General features: G+C 35.7%; 1 long non-coding RNA gene across 11 annotated transcripts; it reads left to right on the top strand.

Annotated features, from left to right (window-relative positions):
• Nucleotides 1–8,022: 8,022 nt before the first annotated feature.
• On the top strand, nucleotides 8,023–12,902 carry LOC141631636 (uncharacterized). Of its 11 annotated transcripts, XR_012537685.1 has the most exons (4): nucleotides 9,450–9,966; nucleotides 10,764–10,808; nucleotides 11,582–12,265; nucleotides 12,574–12,902. It is a non-coding gene; the product is annotated as an uncharacterized LOC141631636 (long non-coding RNA). The 11 variants fall into 11 exon arrangements; XR_012537679.1 differs by adding an exon at nucleotides 8,023–8,308 and having other exon boundaries at nucleotides 9,768–12,265; XR_012537680.1 differs by adding an exon at nucleotides 8,023–8,308 and having other exon boundaries at nucleotides 9,822–12,265.
• The last annotated feature ends 5,719 nt before the right edge of the window (nucleotides 12,903–18,621 follow it).

An 18,621-nucleotide genomic window follows, 5' to 3' on the forward strand; every position in this document is an offset into this window, starting at 1 on the left:
CAATTATTTGAGGAAATATCCCTCTTTTTACTGGATTTATCACGAAATTAATAGACCTGCTCCAAAATTCCTAAATAATTGCACCTACATTGCAGGCAAGCAATACCAGAATGAGAACCTCAATGAAATCAGGTTAAAAATATGGTATAAACTAAACCAAAGCACACTGGCAAACTGGAAAGCTTATTTATCAATCATCCAAACCTTACTATGACTAAGCACCATACATGCTCACATCATTAATCCTTCCTTTAGATGGTAACGATTTCATCAACACATTTAGTGCATATAACAAGGTGATTGTTTAAAAAACTTGAAGCATAAATAGAGAAAACATAATGGTGCAGAATGCAACTAATGCAGCAAAGTAAGGACGATAATCATGAAAGTTTTTGTTAACAAAAAAAAAAACAGAATAATATGAGCCTGATGATTAGTTTTTGCCAGCTAGAGTCAGTCTTTGGAGCATTCATAGAGTTAACGTATTTGCTTGCAAAGTACTAGATAAGTGCACCTACATTTGAAACAAGCAACACCACATTGAGAATTCAAGTATACACTAAAACTCCATAAACAGGGAAAAAAAGTTTATCACAAAAATATTTGTGTAGTAAATTCAATTAAAGCGAAACAGGTACATCTCAAATTTAGGAATTCAAGGAAAACAAATAAATGGTCAAACAATTAAAGGAAAAGGGAAAAGAGGAGAATCAGACACCGGTGGATAAAAAGGAATGAAAAAGGCGTCGGTAACGGAGGAGTAACCAAACAACGGAGAGGCAGGTTCCTCAAAGTACAGATTTGTTCCATCCTGGGAATTCTGAATAGTTGGTAGGTAAAGTTGTTAGCTCTTTGAGTAAAATGACGTGAACAATACAGCAGAAGAACAAATAGGGATAACTCTCACAGGACACAAAATCAAACGATAAATGTACACTGTATAAATTATGGAGTACTTTAACTTCAGAAGCCATATAATTATCTTAAATGCTACGATCAGGAACAGTAATTATCAACAATCTTTAATTGTTGAACAAAATCACAACTTTACTGACCTTAGATAGTGCAGACCAAACTTCAATCTTGGGAAACCATCTGGAATGCTGCGATCTATAACCTAGACTTTGCGGCAACTTCCGCCATCCTTAGCAACAACTGCAACAACCAACGGAAAATCTCAAATATAATCAATAAATGGAGAAGGCTATTCAACAAAAAGCCAATTTCAAATCAAAAAAAAAAATAACGAAATTAGAAAGAGTGAGGAATTGATAAATAAAAAAGGAATTGAAATGTGGAATGCGGAGGATAAATATTGACAGTTGGGAAATAAGGGAGGGAGTACATGGAACACAAGCTTTGGGAGGTGGATCAACACCGAATCTACGTTATTTAACACAACAGTACATCGTCATCTGAGAAACGCAAACATATTAACACAAATAAAGCGGAATACGAAGAATAAAAAATAGGACGAGGTAAATAAAAAAAAAACCTTGAAATCTGACCTCAGAGCTATGCTTAGCAACAATGAAATCGACAAATCAGGGAATTCAATAAACTACGAAAACAAATTTTATACAATATTAGAGATAACTAACTTACAACCATTATAATACCTTATCACTAACGAAATCAAACCGAAACAACAACAAAAAATGGAACGTGGAATCGCTCATAAGAAGTAAATACCTTTGAGTAGATTCAGAGTTGGAGGGTCGATGAGTGATTGAGGAGTGAGAAGTGAGAGTGAGCTGGGAATAAGTGGATGAGAATGGCGTAAAGGTGTGGCTGTGAGTGTGAGAGAAAAGTAGGGCAGGGATCGCAAGGGGAACATCAAACGCGGAGAAGGTTGATGGTCAAGCAGGATGATCCACAACTCAGGATAATCCATAACTGATCGCCGTACCACCAGCGCATCACACACTCAGCACAAAGCCACATCGGTCCTGGTTCAAGAAAACGAACAATCAAACCATAGACAGCTAAACGCTGTATCACATCGAGCGTGGATGTCAAGACACACTGCATCACAAGGAGAGTCATATAAGACACGCATGCAAAGCTATAAACAGTGAAGGTGGTGAAAGAGGTAGGCATTTAATGGTAACACATGACGCAAATTTCTCGAGTACCAATTAAATCAGTGAATAGATTCCTACCTGTTCCCACCAATGACAGGCACACACCTATGTCCACTATAGGAAGAGAGGCTGCTGCTTGATACCGTAGACCCTTCCGCGTCCCAGTGCCTGCAACCGTTAATAAAACTAATAAAAAAAGTGCGGTAAAATGGCAAGAGTAAAGCAGAAGGCATCAACACTGAGAAAACCGATAATCAAAGAAAAATTATCATAAATACAGAAGGCCACGAAAGCCTTTGCAATCGCCTATGTAATATTGGACAGACTAAGGACGAAAATACACTGCAGTAGTGCTGGTGCGGGTCACCTGTGTACTCTTACCGGTGAACTACAGACAATGCATCGGGACCGCGCATTCACAGGGAACCACCACAGCAAAGGACACCTGTAGGTAGAGCAAACATAAATACATTAGTATTCACCGAGAAACATAATCAAGCCCATTTCAGGGTAGCCCAACCGATACTGAGTGACGTTATACCCAATATGTGTGCTTATCCTAGTGTTGTTTCTAAAATAGCACAATGACTTCCAGGTGTGCCGTGGGTTGCATATGGAATTAGCCATAAACGGAACCTGAGGAAACTTAGAGCCCCATATTAGTCAATAAAACCGAAAAGAAGATTAAGAAACGAACAGAAACGGTACTCGGGTATTGCAACAACCACCAGGATCGGCAATCCTAGCCGAGTGACAAATACAAAACAGGTAACCCCAAACCACGTTGTCACTGCAACAGTAATCAAATGTAAGCGCAAGCTGAGGAAGGTGAAGTAAAGGTAATAGGGAAGCAAACAAAAAGGTTCACATACAGTTACAGACGAACAAACTAAAGGATCACATTCAGCGACGGGCCAACACATATAGCTAAGGGTTCGAGTCCAGCACAAGTGAGTAGGCGCTTAAAGCTTGGATGCCATGAGTACCTGTAGACACAATAACAGATTAGGATGACCACTGAACAATAGTTAAAGAAGCAGCATGAACAATTATATTGTTGTACATATCTTTAACCTGAATTCAAGGCTGATTTTCGTAGCCCTTACAAACAACTGCAACAGCACCCCCAAAAACTCGGTTATAAGAAGCCGAAATATCAAACAAATCTTTAAAAAAGTATAACATCGTAAAGAAGCATACAAAAAGAGCATACTAAAAGAGTATTACTACAGTGTAAAAGAAAGACACTGAAATCAAACCAAAGCCTAAAATTCAATAGGACGCCAACCTAATATATGAGCAAAAACCCCACAAAACGAAGATCAAAATCTAAGTACTAAACGAAAAAAAGCCAGAAAATAAAGTCGAAAATAATGAACAGCAAAAAGAAGGAAGACGAGGTAACCTAAAAGCGTTGTCATCGGCATTATAATGGGTTGTGCCACCGTCATCGTCTCATCATCAGCATCGTTATCGTCATCAAGCCATCGTCATTGTGGTGTGATATTGAAGAAGAAAGGGGGGAAAAGTTGTGCTATGGAGTAAAAAGATTAAGGAGGCTTTTTAGAGGGAGATGGAAAGTTGTGGATGGGAGTGAAGCATAGATGGAAATGAGTGGATGGGAAGTGATACTGAGTAAGAAGTGATATAGAAGTTGTGGATGGGAGTGAAGTATAGATGGAAGGCCGAGATCTAATGGGAAAAAAAATCAATGGTAGGGGGAGACTTGGGGTGGTACTATTCATAGCTACAGTACACCCCAAGTTCTCTCTTTTTAAAGAGTAAAGATTTGTTTAACATTGCATGTGTTTCATCCAACATGTACACGTCTTCTCTCTTTTGATCTCTGAATCTAAAGTATGATAAACATTAATATAGATGCAGTCATGTAGTAGACCCTTGAGCCTCTTAGATCCCTTCTTTTTGGACCTCTCCTCCCCACCACAACCATGTGTTTAATATCTTTATTATTGTCAATGTCTGTAATACCCCGTATTTTAATTATCTGAGAAATTATTTATAAACCTTATTAAAATTCTTACTCGATATTAGAATATACAATAATACATTATAAGATGGTAATATGCTAGTGTATATATGAAATTTGGTAATGTTATTATATACAGTATTATTATATTATATATTATATATACGTATTATGTATATTTATTGAATAACTTATGTAATACCAGGTATTTTAATATGATATTATATTAGGCCGAGTTACCAGCTGGGTCGTGTAGTGTATTTGTGACTCGGGTAATTATGTGACTCGGGTTTTAATTAATCTAACTAGGCTAGGCCCGTATCGTCTTAATAGCACCTATCCTATATGTTTAACCCATCTAACCAAACCCTAATCTCCCTATCACCATATTCATTTTAACCATGAGAAAAGAGAGAAAAGAGAGAAGAGCGAGCCGTGTGTGAAGGGAGCCGTGTGAGGAATTGCGAGGCGATTTCTCAGCCTATTCTCATCCGTCTTCGTAAGTAAACTATCCTATTACCTCTTTATTCAATTATTAGCATAATTATAGTAGTATTGGGATAATTTTCGTAACCCTAGAATTGGTTTGGGGTTTTTTGATTATAAATTGTATGAGATAAATGAATGGAATAGTTACAGCAATTTACAGATTCGTTGGTCTGTGTTATTTGAGTGTTTTACCTGTCTTAAAGCCGTGGGATGCAAAAATTTAAAGAAGAGACTCATGTTTATTCCAAGCCTAGTTTATGCCTGTGAAAATTGGTAGTATTTCACCGTGTAGTTTTTTCTGAAGAAATTATTTGTGAACGTCTCTCTAAAAAGTCCGAAAATCAGTAGAGGCTGAAAGATTACTTCTAAAACATAATTTAGATATTGAATTGGTTCTGGGTCTTTTTCATATATTTAATTTAAAGAGTTTAGATGAGTTAGGCGTTGGTTTTACTTAAGAATCATTTGTCAAACTCGTTTTATGAATCAATACTTTTTATGCGATGGTTTCTGTCAGTTTTTGGAAATTAGTCTGAAAACCCTTGATAAGTTTGGAATTTGAGAAAAACACGTTAGATATAAATTGTAGCTAAGACTCATGGGGTTCCAATTCAATTAGCCTTGCATCAATTCGAATTTTCTGGAATTAGTTATTCATTTTATACCGAGTCTGCCATGAGTAGGAAAATCAGGAAAAGTCGTGTTTGTTCTTTAAATTGATATTCCTATTAAGTTATGATGAGTCTAGGTTATGTGCATGATTAATTGACTGAGTAGATGGTAATTATACATAATTATGTTATGTAGGTGATGGATAAGTGAAGGATCATAAGTGATTGCATGTGTGTGCTTGGATTGCGAAAAGGTAGGCAAATACACTTGACTTATTATCGTTGATGTTGAATTGTGTTGACTTGTTTGTGTTTCGTATGACCAAACTGTGAACGTTGACTTGCTTCGTGGCTGTTGATTTACATTATGATTCATATCTTTGGAAGGTGATTGACTGAATTGATCGTATTGAGTATGTTATCACAACATTTGGTAACCGGCATGATTTTATGATTGATCAGTTCAAAGATATATATATTGTGTTGCATTAATTTCTTTTGAGCATTCATATGCATTGGAGATGGAGGATGTTGTGGTGATGTGGTGTGGTGAAGATGATGTTGTGATAAGGCCCGGGTTCTCGGGACTTGCCCTGGTGTCCTCAACAAGGAAATGGCGGATCGGCTAAGGTCGATATATAGTCTACCGGGGATCGGTATGGCTGGGTGTTTCGGGTTATGAGATATGAGTTGAGATGGAGATGGAGGTGACGGAGGAGCATGCATATCATATTTTGTTGTTTCATTGTATTCCCTACTCAACGTCGTGATTGACCACATGTGTATTCGTGAACACCGTGACGATCCAAATATTGGGGAGTAGGCTTGACGGGTTTATGAGATAGGTGGGAGCTTGATTGGCGTGAGACACCGGATCGAAAGACTTAGTAGCTAGATCATCATTTAGAAGACTTTCACTTTCATTTATGTTAGTTCCTTGTAATTTGATGTAAAAGAGGTTTTGTAATAATTAAGTTAAAGTAATTATATATTTTGCCTTGGAGTTTAATTTGTTATTCACCACCTCGGGAAACCGAGATGGTAACAGTCCGGTTTATTAGGGAATGTCTTGCTAAAGGCTCCTTCATAAATCGGGGTGTTACAAAGTGGTATCAGAGCGAACGATCCTCGGGCCTAAACCAATGAACCCAATGAACGTAGGATGTGTCTAAATAAAATGAACCCCTGGGAATAAACTGTTAGGAGCTCACGGTGCGGTTAAGAAGGCGCCCTTAATACGTGCTCTTTTGCCCTCTCGCTTTTGAACCGGTAACCCGAGAGAAAATTGAGTGAATGGGGTAGTTAGAAGGAAAACATTGGATATAATCGAGTTGATGTATACCTTGAGACCCATATATTCTAACCATTCTGCAGGACAACGTCACGGTAAGTATTTTGTATGAATGATGACGTGATCATATGATGTTGTGGAGATGAGAAATAAATTTTCGGTTTCAGATTGATAATCAATGAAGTGTTGGATTGTGGTAATCGTGAGCGTGAAAATAATTGCGAATTGATGATATTTATCTGGATGGATGTGAATGACGTGTTGATAGTGCTATTATGTCTAGTGATATGCGGTTATGTGATCCCGAAGCCATGCTAGTATAGTATTGTGATAGTAATCAGAAACACTATTGAATTGCTTGTTTCTAGTCATAGCAATCGTGATTTAGATGTAAGGAGTAGATCGAGATGCGAAGGGATTCTATGGGATAGATGTTTACGTAAGTACAAAGTGTGAGATTTAAGTTGGGATGGGTTAGTATACATAGTATGTTCATAAGAGCTTGTAACATAGTAAAGAATGACCTAGTGCTGAAACTCGTTTTGTTTGATTTTACTCTTTAATTGACCTTACTGCCATTTCTTTTCTGTTTATTGCCTATGGATGAAAATTTTATGAGAGATAGCCTCGTCAGTTAGTGTTCATTTGGCGTTGGTTTCATGCTTATAGGATATATGGATTAGGAGTAATAAATATTTTAGTGGGCTGTGGTCAGGAAGTTCCTGTGCAGTGATGTTTCGACCAACGATTTTGTAAAAATCCTCACTTAAATTGTATTAATAATTTTTGCATAATTCCAACTCCATCGTTCAGAAGATTCGCATATATTTTCAAATTGATAAGCCACGAAAATTCTTGATGTCTCTATATTAAATGGTAAGTTTTGCAAACTGACCCAAGTTTCGGACCAATTGCTGTCACATACTTGTTTGGACCAATTGAGTTGTAGAATCCTTTAAAAATTGAATTCTTGAGCTTTGGACCTCATTCTTTTTCTCACGAATTATTAACTCTCTGTATGTTATAAAAAGTAATATAACTCAAGTTTTCGTTGAACGGTTATTTATTCGTGATTTTTTTGGAAGTTACAACGTGAATCATAACTTTTAAAATGTGAATGCTATGTTGAGTTTTCATGCAGTTGTTCGATTATTTCATGAGCCTTATTAATGTGAAATTATAGTGTCCTTATATGATAATAGTAGCACACATATTCATTGGTTATGTATCTTAACTAGTGATAAAAAAATTAAAGTTTAGTTTATAACATTGTTGGCATGATAGTATGAGTGAAATTGAATAGCTTAATTTGATTCTTAATCGAGGGTGAAATCACTACTACAAAAAACGTAATAGACATCACTCAATAGACATCCGATTTTCTAAAAAAACTGATGTCCATTTATAGACATCAGAGTTTTGAAAAAAGCTGATGTCTATAAAATTCAATATGCATCGGTTTATTTAAAAGACTGATGCCTATGAAATTCAACTTTAATAGACATGAGACAATTAAACATCCGATGCCTATCAAATTTTAGAAACTACCAAAAGATTAAAACGCCTCGTCCTCCTTTACTCATTCATATACTCTCTCTTTCTTATTTACCCCAACCTACATCATTTTCACTCTCTCAACCCTAACACTATAGACTACTCACCACGGCCGACGACCACCTCTTCGCCTGGGTCAAACCTTTGCCGCCATTGGCTGTAGACCTTCGTCATTCTCCATAGCTAATAACCGACCGAACACCTTCATTCGCCTTTGGCCGCCAACTTTCGCTCTCACCTTTCGACCACCGCATTTTGCCCGCCGCCAGCCTCTCTTCCAGAATCCATCAAGGTATATTTTCGATTCTAATTACTTCAATCTTCTATATTTTTTGCTTGGTTCGATTTAGGGTTATGTTTCTTTCAAATTTAGGGTTTAGGTTCTCTAATTTGTAAATTGGGTTCATTTATGTATTCTTTTGTGTGTCTTGTGTTCCAAAAGAGTAGTATACGATTAACAAATATTTTGTTGTGTTGATCTTTGAAGTAGTTGACATAAGTGCGATTTACCGTTCGATTTAATTGTAGTTGAAGCTATTAAACATAGCAAATCTCTAATTCTACTTGTTAATCAAAATGTTAGTGATGATAATCGAGTGCCTTGCTTCATTTCGTCTTCTATATGCTATTTTGGAATATATGCTATAAGCACTATTTTTTTTTTTATATATAATGCAACACCATGATATGAATATGCTTGAACAAATGTGAGTAAATTCAGCTACCCATTTTTAAGCGTTTGGCCCAAAAAGGAGAATCAAATTGTTGTGTTGAAACTAGGATTACCGGAGTAGCTAACGCCCTTATGAGTCGCTAATTGATTTGCAAATCATTTGGGTATTGATTCACTTGTATCTGTGATGACTGCTGAGTACTCCTAAATTAACAAATAGGACATACGATGTGTAGCCAAAGTGAAGTGTCAAATTAAAATAGCTTTTAATATCAAGAGATTGAAAAATTTCATGGTTAGAATCAACTGTTTCAATTGCTTGACATCATTGTTTAGAGATGAATATTTTGTGAAACAATACTTTATGCCATTTTCCAGAGAACTAACTAATGGTTTTTTTCTTTTCAAATACTACCTAAACTTTAACCTCATTTGCTTATAACTACTACATAATCCAGTAACTTTCTTTGGATTTTTCTAGTTTCATCTACTTTAATTTAATTTTTCTGTACCAGCATCAAAGAACAACTATAGTCACATACATTGTGACGTTAGATAGGCTCACAACATTTATTGAGAAGAAACATAGTGAGTTTAAATTTAGTTATCTCAGCATATGATTTTTTTTATGTGGGTTATCTCAGCATATGATCTGCCTGGTTATTCAACTTAAAGCTATAGATAGTTTTCTTAACTAGAAAACTCTTATAGGAAACTCTTGTGGCCTCTGTAATTGCAGGAGGAAAGCATGACAGTGTAAGCGAGGTATAAGAATGTAATCGGTGAAGCTATTCACCTGCTATGATTCATTTTCACTTTGCAGAGATACAAGTTTACTTGAGTAAAATAATTGTATTCTGGCCGGTGTCATATTTTTGCTTCAGTTTCTCTCTGAATCGCTTCTATTAGGGTCACCTCAAACTGAAGTGACAACTCTTCATAAGTACCTTTGTTGTTTGAGACCTTTTGAGTGGCATACTTGGTTAGTTAGTACTAAGTAGCTCAGTTCTTAGTCAAGTTTCTTTGGTTAGCTGTTCATTCTTTCCTTGGTTAGCTGTTCATTCTTTGCATTTCACAGTTCAAAAATAGCCAGTTCAAATATGGCTAGCTGTCCATTCTTTTTATTTCACAGTTCAATTATGGCTGAAAGTTTGGGCACAGGCGATGGCACAATGCAGTAATCAGAAGACATTCTCAAAACTCTCTGGCTGTGCACAGAAGGTTCCTGAACTCAAAATAACTCCAAAACAGGGGAACCGGATACAAGTTCATTGAAGGTATATTGCTTCTTACTGAATTAAGTTATTTCTTTTTCATTGTTTGAGCTGCTGGTATCATTATTTCAGTCCCAAAGTTGCTTGGTTTTGATTGTAGTTTTTTCTTTGTTCGAACTTGATTATTGTTTTGTTACTAGTAATAAGAGGGTAGTCTTATGGTTTCGACGATGCTAAAGATGCTAAATATATTGCTTGTCAATATATTGGATCAGTTACGAGACACTGTCTTTTTAATGAGTTTTGCAAGTCACAAGAATCACAAATCACAACTGATCCTTTTGTGTATATTATTCTGACGTGGGATTTATTTGGCAGCTTTCACGAGTAGTATATATATACACAATTGATCTTGTTTAAGGGTTAAGACCGCCTTAACTTAAGAGATCTTACACATTCCTTTTGTTTTAATCGGGTCGAGAGCCGTCTTAAGTTAAGACGGTCTTAAACGATTAACCTGTGATATATTCTATATAGCAGCACACATGTACTTGAAGATTCAAGTATCACATTCAACACCACTCTTTCTTTCTAATTTCTCGTCAATTATGAGTCAACTCACCTACTAACATTTAACACATCAATAGTAATAAGTAATAACAACTTCAGAATTTCTAATTTTCTATCCATCAATTTTGTTCAATGAATCAAATTCCCTTTCCTTGAAGTAACCCTACATCCTCCTTTTTGAATCAAATTCACATCAGTTTTTATAAAATTTGTATAATTCGACAATTTCTCATTTGTTTTGTTTATGCTTGATTCTCTCTTCACATGTTTGATTCAGTTTTTAATGTCAGGTCAGTGTTTATATATTTGTTTCTCTAATACCTATCACTTGTCAGGTCAGTGTTTATATATTTTTTTCTCTAATACCTATCACTTGTTGAGTATTCCATAAAGTTTCCATTTATGATAAGGTTAAGATGGATTGCTGGTGTCACTTCTTGTTAAATATGAAATAGCTTTAGGATTTGCCATTATCTTGTGATCATAGATGTCCAGATAAGGTGCTCTTTAGCTCTAAAAGAATCCAAGCAAGTTAACCGTGATGTCGATGTATTTGCGACTTGTTTTAATAGTTGTAGTTCAATAAAATGATCCTCGTTGTTACTTGAAAGGTGCAAGTCTTGACGATATTTTCTATATATATCTTGAGAGTTAATTTTTAGCTAGTTTATTTAGCTGTGAAACAATAGTGCAATACATTACAACCTTCTTTTTCTCTCTCAAGTCGTTGGTGCTAGAACTATCCCATGAACTATATTAGTTTTTATTTGATCTTTTACCTTTACTCATGAATAATCACTAAATCCTGTGTATAGTCTCATTCAAATACTTCTTAATGGTCTGAAGAGTATATGATCTTGTAGGTATCCGACATTTTTTCATATATTTGAATAAGAGGTAACTCTGTCATTGTGATTTTATAAGCGTGGTTCGAACAATCACAGATGGAAGTGAGAAATAATTGAGTTTTTTACCTGTCTTTCTATCATTAGATGTCGTCTTTGCTTCAGTTAAGGAAGTCATTTATGGCCCATTTAGTACACCACCTAGTTTAGATAGGTTTTCTTCCCTTTCCCTTAAACTCTGATGAATATTCTGTTTTTTTAAGAGATCCAATAAGAAGGAAGGACGCGGTCTAGCCTGAAGCTGGTAAAAAGAGGGAACACATACTATTTTTGCTCACCAGGTTGCATTTTTATAATTTTTTGTTAACTTACAGGCATACTGATTGATAGTTCATGTTTGCGGTTTCGACTTAGTCAGCTTGTGTTTACACAAAAAGCATGCTGATTTGTGTGTTATGGAGAATAAAATATGCATATCTGCTTCTCACAGTAGTTTGCAAAGACAGCCATTCAGCTAAATAATTGTTTTTTTTTTTGTTGATAGTTGTCGCCAAGTAAGGTCAAAGATATTGAATGGAAGGGGGGCATACTGAATATGTGGTTAAACTCAGTTGGGATCCGAAACATTCAGATCTACTTGCAACTACCTCAGGGGGGGCATACTGACAATGTGGTTAAACTCAGTTTGTTAAGTTTATCTTTTGGTTTGGTTGCTTAATTTTGATTCGTAACAACTTCATACAACTTTTTTTTTGGAGCCGCAAATAAATTTTTTGGAGCCGCAAATAAATTTTTTTCTACTAGTGTGGTAACACATTTTCTCATTAATATTCCGTCTGATTTCAGGTGCCTCAAATTTTCCACGATTCGCTTCTGATTATGGCTTGTTTAATTTACTTACCATTGTGTCACTGTGTCCAATGCAGTTGTGCCACAGCTGATCGCAGGTTAGTATATCTGAACTCTTGTACTTTGCACTTTCCTGAATCCTCCTTGAGGTTTTGTTTTTGTCAAAACTAGGAAGAGAAGTTGAACATTGTGTTTTACTTCCAAACATTCCCGTGTCGAAAGAGTGAAAGATATTTTTTTCCTTGTCACTTATGTATAGGCTTGTTTCAACATCTAACCAACTAATTTTGCAGTTTTTATTGCACACCAGCGACACTGACAATATCTTGTTCGAGCATGCAATGCAATGCTCTCATAGTTTTCAGATTTAACTTAATTAGTTCAATGTTGGGTTTTAATTTCACAGGAATCAATGGATTGTAAGAGGGGACAAGGGTAAAGTAAAGGTCAAGGAGTAGGAGTTGCTAAGGAGGAATTTCATCAGTGGCTGCTTTGGCAAGGATAATCTTATGGCTAAGTACGAATTTGAAACTGGAGTCGTTGATGAACATTATTTTTGTTGATAAGTTGGTTGGTTGGTTAAAGATCGTTTGGTAATTGACTATCGGTTAATTGTATAAAGATATTTGTTGTTAATTATCGAAAAATTATGCATTTCTGATCATATGTAGGATTAATGTATTGGGCAAGCAACAATACCGTAATTTATTTTTTTTATAAAAAAAAAAATTATAGACATCAGTTTTTTTGGATATCTGATGTCCATGGTCTTGAATAGACATCAGATTTTTATAAACATCTGATGTCTATATCTTATATAGACATCGGATTTCCTAAAAATCTGATGTCTATTTTTGAATAGACATCAGATTTAAGACTGATGTATAAGCAAAAAGAATATACATGTGTCAACTGTGCATCAGTTGCAAATCTGATGTCTATTGATGAAAATGTCTGATGTCTATGATGATTTTTGTAGTAGTGAATATTTTATACGAGTCCAGTTGTTTGCATATTTTATGCTTGGCATGTTATAATATCTCTGGTGTGTTCATCATATTTGTATAGTGGTCGGATATATATAAATATAAAACTATATTGTCATATCTTGGTAAAGTTGGTGGCGTTAAATGTTAACTTGATTGTTCTAATATACTCGCATGAATATTTATAATAATTATGTTCAAATGTTTACACATGGATGGTAGTAATGAGTATGTCTAAATGTTCACACATGTAGGATGTCATCTGAGTTCTAATGTCTTTTATGCGAGTCTGTGTGCCTATAGTTATACTTATTACTTTCATTGCATTAATTTATTTCAGTTGAACCTAAACTTATGATATGATAATAAAATAGTGTTGTTGCTCCTTATTGGATATGTTCATAGTTGTATTGTCATGAAATGCTAAGGTGATTGTTGCAATTGTCACGATATTTGAAATATAGTTTGATATAGTTACGATATAGTTACGATATTTGAAATATATTCTCGAACCGTCGCTATGAATTATAATGAGATAACCCTTTGATGATTCACATGTTATGCGTATGTTTAAATGATAGTCGTTATAGTTACGTTTAATTGAGCCGCAAGTTGCCTATTTGTTCAAACCGTGCAAACCAGAGAACTTGTTCACCTTGCTAATCTTTTGTCATAGATAATGTTTTACAAGTTATATGATGGTATATGTACATGTTTAAGTTGTTTATGCGATATCTTTTATTTTGCTGAAAATGAATTATACTGAGTTGATGGATACAATTGAATGGTATGGTTGCTAAAATGTTAAACATATGTGTGATATGGAAGTAATTTTGTTGTTATTGTGAATCATATAACCATTAATACTCAATTGTAATTTCACTTGTTTGACTTCTACATTATTAAGTTAATTACTCATGACGCACAGTCGATGGTTCCGTAAGGAGTTTAACAGGGAATTTTATAATGTGTGTAACACCCGCGAATTTCCTATTTTGACATTTAAAATTTATTAAACCGTTTAATTATTTTGTTTTATATTTTTGAATTATTCAATTTAAATAATTTTATTTCAAATACGATTTTTATAAACGTATTATATAAAAGCTCGTTTATATAAAAATACGTACGGTTAAATTATATCTTTGAGTCATAATTTATATAAGAATAAATGTATACATATTTTTGGTCGGACAATAATAATAGTGACAGTGATAATAATAATTTCCGTCTTAATTTTCGTCTAACGTTAGACTGTCACATTTTAATTGGGAATCTTATCTAAATACGGACCAATCGAAAATCGACACATACACCCCAACCCTATCCACCCCACACTCTACTTGTAAAATATCTCCCCTATTATTATTATTATTATTATTATATATTAATATTATGATAATGTGTATAGCTGTTGTTGTGTCATAACTAGTCCCCACCCCCATTCATACTCCTTCCCCCTTCTTCCTCTTTTCGAAAAACAACAAACAGCAGCAACAAACGATAACAGGACCGTACAACACCATTTCCGTCATCTTCAAGCTCAGTTTTCGGCTGCATCTCTCAACGGTTTTCCCTAATTTTTCCACCAATCACCTCCTTACTTCCTCCTTCATCTTTCTAGGTAAGAAAGATACGATTTTGTGATGATTTCAGTTTGACCCGCCTCCTAAAAGTTCCGATTTTTAGCTCCTTTATTTCGTTTTCCTCCTTCTAGTTGAAGAAACCGAAGACCCGCAGGGAGGCTCGCACTCTTTTGACGTTTTCCACGGAGATTTGAAGAGCAATGAGGTAACGGGGATAGGTTACTCGACAATGAGTCGATATCTTTGTCTTTTCACTCGGTCTTCATTCTTGGGGTCGTAAAAATGGAGCCTTTATGTTCTTCTGTTTGTGTATGCTAGATTACATAAGTTTTAGTAAGTACTTCACATGTTATTCGACTGTTTTCACATGTTGGTTTCGTTTTAGCCGCTCGAATTATAGGCTGTTGGTGTCACGGATTCATGTTCATTATACCTGTTGTTCTTCTGATTTTGGTTGAGTATCATTGTGGTAAATTTGGGATTTGTCTATTCACGTTTTAGTCGGGTTGGTTCCGTCTCGAATTGTTGATTGGTAAAGGCTGTTTTGGGATGGTTTTGTCCTCTGTTTTTGGACTGTCGAAACAGGGGTCGTGGTAATGTCGATATCATGTCCGTCTAAGTTTCAATTCTGAATGTGTACCTGTGTTCAGGCTCGGTTTATGCGTTCCATTGTCCTGTTTTAGACTGAGTCGGACTGGTTTTTGGGTGGTAAAGGAGGGTGAATAGATGTGGAGACATTAGTGTATACGTATGTATAAAACCCGTCTTAAACGCGCCTTGCGTTGGCTATGGTTACACGGTTTGGGCAGAAACTTTGAGTTTGCTTGACACGGTTTTCGGGCAGGTGTTTGGGTTGTTTGTCACGGCTCTTGGGTCTGCAATAGGCCGTTCACAACCCGTCCTTGTGGCTGCTCTTGGTTACCCTGTTTTGGGTGTTTGTTAGGGTAGTTATGGGAGTTGTTTGAGGGTCGAATGGTGGCTGTTTTGGGGTAGTAACCGGGACTTTGAATTGGGCTGTGCATGGCAGCTTGTAGAAGCCGTGTATAGCAGTTTTATAAATGTCATGTGTTGTGCTGCCAAATGATATGTTCAAATCGTTTCATGACTTGTTTTGGGCGTAAGTTGGTTATTTGAATTATTCAATTTCCGTCTCATATTTTATATAACGATAATTTGTTAATATCGTTCTTTCACATAGTCATTTTGTTGGGCTTACTATATTTCTTTCCTTGGGCTTGTTATGTTCAATTCGTAGGGCTTGTCACATTTCATGTGTTGGACTCCATATGATTTATTTGTTGAACTTTATATGATTTAAATGTTGGGTTCGACACGTCTTGTTTGTTGGGCTTAATATAATTCAATTATTGGGTTTCTCATAATTTGTTTATTGGACTGATTTTGTCACTGGTATTGGACTTGTTTGCATTCCGTAATTCTCACATGACGTAAATTATTCATTATACCCTATTATTTTTTTATTTAACCGGCATGTTAAATTATAAATGGAATATTCATTAATATAATACAAGCATGGGAAATTTGTTTAAAGTACTTGTAAGATTCATATTCTTTATAAGGCCTTTTATTGTTCTGCTGTGAGAGTCTTGGTCCTATCGGATACTAGGGGTGAGCTATAAGCCCTCTAGTTGTGATATGATCGTTGGGATTAATGTTCCCATCTGTACTTATGGTGAGATGCAAGCCATAAGTATGAATGTGACATTAGTGATTCCATGATATATGACATTCTATTGCACCTATATCTGTATGATCATTCTTACTCTTATTGTGACTCAAGTGTGACGTTTTACATTGTGTGACGACTTGACTTTCCTTTTTACCCCTTTCGGACCTTTGGTTACGAGTGTGTGCCATGTTTCCGGATTGGGTTATCTTTCCTCTTTCGGAACTTTGGTTACGAGTGTGTGCCATGTTTCCGGATTGGGTTATCTTTCCTCTTTCGGACCTTTGGTTACAAGTGTGTGCCATGTTTCCGGATTAGGATATCCTTCCGCCTTTCTTCGGACCTTTGGTTACGAGTGTGTGCCATGTTTCCGATTAGAGGTTACTCGACCTTTGGTTACGAGTGTGTGCCATGTTTCGAGTCTTGGATACGATTGGTATATCGTATGTCGAATCGGGTGACGTCCATCCCGAGAGTCTGGATCCAGGTTTAGACTAGGACCGTATTATGATCGTCGTCCTACCAGGAGGTTGGAGTCTAGGATGTAGTCTTGTGTGTGGTGTCTCGGACATGCTTTAAAGGTAGCCTCTGAGTCGGATACTCCGTCTACACTTTGTGTCGGTCTTACACTTGTTGAGTCGTGTCAATATGAGTTGGTTGACTTTATTGTTCTATGTCGTTGACTGCATACTTATTCTGATGTATCATGCCTATTCTATCAAGAAAGTACCATGTCTATCTCATCATGATTTTCATTATATCTCCTTGTTCTCTATTTGTTCATACATGTTACATGAATCTCCTTGTTCTTCACTGTTCACATACGTTGCATGATCAATATGTTTAATTAGGTGTTTGTTTACTTGCATTTCGACATATTGTGGCTGGGAGAACCTTGAGTTACTCCCCACTGACTGTGGCGTTCATGTTTACATGAATGACAGGTGGTGAAAATGCTTACATGGGGAAGACGTGTGGGCTAGCGAGAACTAAACCCTCGGACCTTAATTTCTAATTTAGAAACCCTTTATTTGTTTATTCGTGGGATATCTTTTCCCCGCTTTCTAGACTTGGGTTGTAATAACCTAAATTTGTCTATTTTAGTAATTGTTTCATTTTGTTTTGGCACCCGCGCTTTAATCTTTACCTTGTGATCTAAAAGTTTTTAAAATCTCCTAAATTTCCGTATTAATTTATTAGTTATATTTCCGCGTTATCGCGGGGTGTCACAATGTGCCTCCGATCTAAACTAATAATCTTCTTATATTGACTATATGGTTAGACTCTTGTCTAGTTCTTATGACGTGATAAATCGTTTTAAAATTTAACATGTGATTGAGTTGGTACTTATACTTTTGTGTGACCATGCAACCCGTGATAAATAGATCTGTAATAAAGAGGTAAAATTTTGATTGAACACAGTTAATTTGTAGTTACTTGCTTTACATCATGGTACGAATCGTATGCTTTGCTGAGACGTCACCAGGGAATGTGTACTATCTAAAAGGTCTCCGATTAAATGTTGTAGTCGTGTTAGCCGTGAATATAACTGAGTAAAGAAGTGCAACTAAAATCCTGATGTTGAGGTAATAGTCGTTCATTAGTAAAGATAGGACTGAAATGAATAAGATGAACCTGTAAATTACGAAATATGAGTCGACATCTAAGCTTGTATTGTTTGAAGAAATTGAGTTAAGTTTATCTGATTTTGAGTCAAATGGATTCTATGGACGGCTCTGTTATAAGATTTATGTTAAGAAAGTTATTCACCGTCCAGTATGAAAGTAAAAGTTTTGAAAATGAAGTTAAATTTTATCGTGTGAGTATAAATTCGGAATGAGATTTCCAGCCAGTGTCTGGCTGTATGATTTCATGATATTTGCTAGTCTGGGGGAATGAAGCTAGAACGGAGTCACAAATAGTGGGTTAATTTAGTCATGTTGTTCGTTCATGTAGTGAATTAGTGGGTTGTGGTTAGTTACGAATGTCAAAACGGGAAATGTAATGTGGTGATTTAAGTGAGTTGTGTGTTAACATGGTATGTTGATATTAGCATGATATGTAATGAATATTTGTAAAATTGGTGTAGTTAAATACATTTAATCTTTTATGTCATGGTGTTGGGTGCAGTTTAAATATATTTAACACCAAGAATGAAATTTTATGTATGATAGTATTGTATGTTAACTTTCCAA

Source organism: Silene latifolia, chromosome Y (genome assembly GCF_048544455.1).
Source record: "Silene latifolia isolate original U9 population chromosome Y, ASM4854445v1, whole genome shotgun sequence".
Taxonomy (NCBI): Eukaryota; Viridiplantae; Streptophyta; class Magnoliopsida; order Caryophyllales; family Caryophyllaceae; genus Silene; species Silene latifolia.